This window comes from Panthera pardus, unplaced genomic scaffold (assembly GCF_024362965.1).
Source record: "Panthera pardus isolate Hobbes unplaced genomic scaffold, ASM2436296v1 HiC_scaffold_27, whole genome shotgun sequence".
NCBI classification, from domain to species: Eukaryota; Metazoa; Chordata; class Mammalia; order Carnivora; family Felidae; genus Panthera; species Panthera pardus.
Window position 1 is genome coordinate 80,505,493 of NW_026526843.1, and position 4,677 is coordinate 80,510,169.

Genomic DNA, 4,677 nt, shown 5'->3' on the forward strand with positions numbered 1-4,677 from the left:
GTCAGTGCTTTTTTAAAATTTTAGTAAGGGGGCGCCTGGGTGGCTCGGTCGGTTAAGCGTCCGACTTCGGCTCAGGTCATGATCTCGCGGTCCGTGAGTTCCAGCCCCGCATCGGGCTCTGTGCTGACAGCTCAGAGCCTGGAGCCCATTTCAGATTCTGTGTCTCCCTCTCTCTGACCCTCCCCCATTCATGCTCGCTCTCTCTCTGTCTCAAAAATAAATAAACGTTAAAAAATTTTTTTTTTAAAAAAAATAAAATTTTAGTAAGGAATAACTCACAAATATAACTATATATTTAAAGTGTACAACATGATGTGCTCCATGTATACTGTAATTAACACATGCATCACACACACAGTTAACTCTTTTTGTGGTGAGAACGCTGAAGATGTACTCTCATAATCTTTCAAGTATACGATACCATCTTATTTACTAAAAGTAAATACTCTTGAGGGACAACTCTGACATGTTTCATTAAGTTTTCCTATGGTATCTGCAGATAATTAGGTGCTACTGGAATATATTCATTTGTTTTCCTAAAAAATCAACCATTTAATCTGTATTTTGACAATAGTAGAGTTCAAGATAGTATTCACTTTCAATTACATAAAAATACTCAATGTCCGTCAGTGTCTTGTTCATTTTCAATGTTGTGTATGCTTGGGTGTATGTATTTGGGCTTTTTTCATTTTCCTCAAGATTATGTAAACTAGTGGATACTCTTCATAAGTATTTTTAAAAGCACAATCTTTCTGATTAGTTGCATTACTTTTTGTTTTACTAATGATTCATACTTTTTATTAAGTACCTCTTTCTTTTTCCCTTAGGTTTATTCTGTTGCTCTTTTTTTTCTTATCTTTTATATTGGATGGTCATGCAATGTACTACCTATTTAAAACCATGCATTTAAAGGCTGTGTACATTCCAGCCATGTAAAATAGGCTCCTGGAAGGAGTCTGAAAACAATCTCCTAATGTAAACAGTCTAAAGGAATGCTTCAGCAGTGTAGAGCAAAAAAGGTTAGTACACTAATATAAGGTAATTTATACCCTAAGCATCAAGTGCTTCCTTTAAATTCAGAAGCTCTTGTAATTAATGGTCAACAATTTAGAATATGCATGTAAAACATACTTAAGATGATTAGTCAGGAATTATTAGGGTTCTAGTCTTTGGACTTCAAATCTTGTCCATTTATGTCTCAATGTGAAAATTTGTAATATGCCATGTTTGAGATGGTTAGAGGTGATTATATCATAGCATCCATAGCTCATGAATTCTGAAAGTGGAGACAAGGAGTGTGCTTAGTATAAGTATCTTATAGGTGGCTTGAGCATTAGTGACTACATGCACTCTTTTATTAGAGTTTATTTATTTATTTTTGAGAAAGATATGGGGGAGAGGCAGAGAGAGGGAGAGAGAGACAATGGTAAGCAGAGTCCACATTGTCAGTGCAGAACCTGGCATGGGGCTTGAACTCACAAACTGTGAGATCATAACCTGAGCTGAAATCGAGGGTCAGATGTATGACTGAGACAGCCAGGTGCCCCTACATGCACTCTCTATACTTGATCAGCCCCAGAAACTAGAAACGTGACTATCTCTTGCCATTTTATTATTCAGTTATTGAGCCTTCTATGGGGACAGAACTTAAAAATGCAATAGTTTTTTTGAAGAGCCAGAATAATCCAGAATTTGACAGAACCTAAGAACGGGTATCTAGGTCTCCATATAGAAAAACAAACACCAAACATAGCATTTATTCATTATCTTAGTGGCAATGAAATCTCAGTTCAGGTGTTAAAATATGACTCAAGATGTTATTTATAAGAAATTAGTAATACAAAATGGAGTACTCTGTGGAGCACCTGGGTAACTAGGTTAAGCGTCTGACTTCAGCTCAGGTCATGATCTCATGGTTCTTGAGTTTGAGAGTCCCACATCTGGCTCTCTGCTGTCAGTGAGGAGCTGGCTTCGGATCCTCTTCACCCTCTCTTTGCCCCACCTTGCTTGCTCCTTCTCTCTCTCAAAAATAAAAAAAAAAATTAAAAAATGGAGTGTTTTGTTATTCTTTGAACAAAACCACAGAATGAAAAAATCAGCATTAAAAGTGGCTGTAATATATCTGATTTAAATTCACTAATTATATAAGATAAAGGATGGGATTTAGAATTAAGGGGTTTTCCCAGAATCACACAAATTATGTTAAAGCTAGTACTAGAACTTACTTCAGTGCCTTAGCATATTTCATACAAATTGATATTTATTCCAAATACATTTTGTATTGGTTAAAAGGCAGAAATTATAAAAAAAAACCTCTGAAAATTATTAGCTGTTGGTTAAAGTACTGATACTCAAAAATAAGAAAGTGTTTTCATCTTTATAATTCAATATGGCTTTGATGCAATTTGTTTCTGTATCTGACAGTCTATAAGTCAGTCAGTCATGTATATAGGGTCTAAACTATTTGTCAAAACATCTTTGTATGTGAATTCTGTTATTAAAGTAAGTAAAATTAAACCTGTATTATCAAAGATATAATATTCAACAAAACAGAAACCATGTAATTTACATTCTTAATGGATAACATATCTGCTTCTGGCATTTTAACGGGCTCTAGATCTGAAAAATTCACCTGCCTCCCAAAAGGACCACCTTCCTTTTTACCTGCAGGTTGTGGCTGAGCCAGTTCCTGGATATCAGTTTTAATTTCAGGCTCTTAAAAAAGAGAGGTTATCAATTAAAGAGTAAACATAAAATATAAATAAAGAAGTGATAAATTCATTATTTCAGTTATGTGAAATAAAAGCCTGTAGGTTCAGGGTTTTTATATAAAAAATAGTGATGGAAAGATGGACTTCACATCTTTTTCTGTATTATGAAACCTTATTTCAAATAATAATCTAAATAATACCACAGTGTACTAAGAGTAGAGATCATCAGCTAAGAAATCCATACACCATGGATAGGATTTTAATTAAAATTAAAATGTAATTTCCTGAAGGATTAGCTGAGTACATTTATGGGCCTATGACAAATTCTATACTAGTGAGATGCATCCCCTACTGGGACAGCCTGAAAGTTATTTTGTCAAAATTAACTAGTTAGATTTAGGTGCGATATCCCTCTATGTCACTTTTGATAAATAAGTCACGTAGAGAACAAAGTAACAAAAATAACAGCAAAACATTAGTAACTGAAAGTCAAGCTTCTGTCTTACAGTGAGAATAAAGAGAGTAGGGTGGAAAGAAATTAATGTACTTTGTTGTCAGTCATGTTAGAGAAACGTCTTAAGAGTGAATTCCTAAAATAATCCATGACCTGAATGATGTCAATAATTCATTATAAGTATTTGATGAAAATACTGTATTTGGAAGCTGTTAATTTCCGTTTCATGATCATTTTAAGATACTTTTGATTTTCCAAATCATAAAAGCATTTGGGGCACCTGTTTGGCTCAGTTGGTTAGGCGTCTGACTCTTAATTTCGGCTCAGGTCATGATCTCACGGTTGTGGGATTGAGCCCCAAGTCAGGCTCCGTGCTGACCATGGAACCTGCTTGGGATTCTCTCTCTCTGTCCCTCCCCCCATCTCTCTCTCTCTCTCAAAAGAAACATTAAAAAAGTATTTAAACACCTTTAAAGCCACTTAAAAATCATATTAATATAGTTACCTATATGCCAGTGTCCTGAATTATCCAGCTTTCCCTAAATGTACCATATCAAATGATTAATCAATGGAAACAGTGGCTATCACTCATTGAACCCTTTTCTGGAGTCTCTCTCTTGTTCCATTGAACTTCAATTATTCCTGTGCCAGTACTAAGCCTCTTTAAAGTACAAATTTGAGTATTAAGCAGTTTGTACAAGACCATTCACTTTTTTGTACAACACAGATGGTAGGAAGAACAAAACTCCTTTATATGAGAGAACAAAACTCCTGAAATCTGAGTTATGTCTCCATGTGTCAAGCAGTCTTTGGCAAGCCACAATCCCAGAACCCTAGTTTTCTTATTTATAAAATGAGGCTACCATCCCTATGCAAACTGTCTTTATTCCAGATGTTATATGGTATGTTCACTTGGCACTCTGCATGTACTGTTAAAAATTGTTTACACTTTGTATGAGATGAATGAAAAGGCCACACAAGAATATTCTAAGAAAAAATTAAACTAGTAAACAGTGCATACTTTTGTAGTTAACAGTTTCCTCTGATTTAAAAAAGACTGCGTCTTCGAGCACACAGATTAAATCTTGAAGAAAAAGGGGAAATTCATTAGAGTGAAGGAGCATATGAAGCTGCAACCTATGCTGTCTTCACATTTTCAACCAAATTTCAGGAATTGACTGAGATTCTCTTGTAATGTTTTGTTTCATTTGTTATGGTATGTCAAAATGTACGATGCACACATATACCCTGGACCCCATAGACATTCCTTCCCCCTTTCCCTTCACCTTGATCCACAGGTGCTTCTTTAACTTCTTTGTTTTGATCAGGTATAATATTCTGAATTCCAGTTGGTGTCTCCTTTTGTCGAGGTTGCTTATCACTGGGCTGCTGGCCCTAGGGGTACGTGTGTGAGCGTGTGCAAATAAACAGTTGTATTGTCAATACATGCCAACAATATAAATATTACAGATTTTTATATCATATATTAAATAAGTATAAACACACACATAA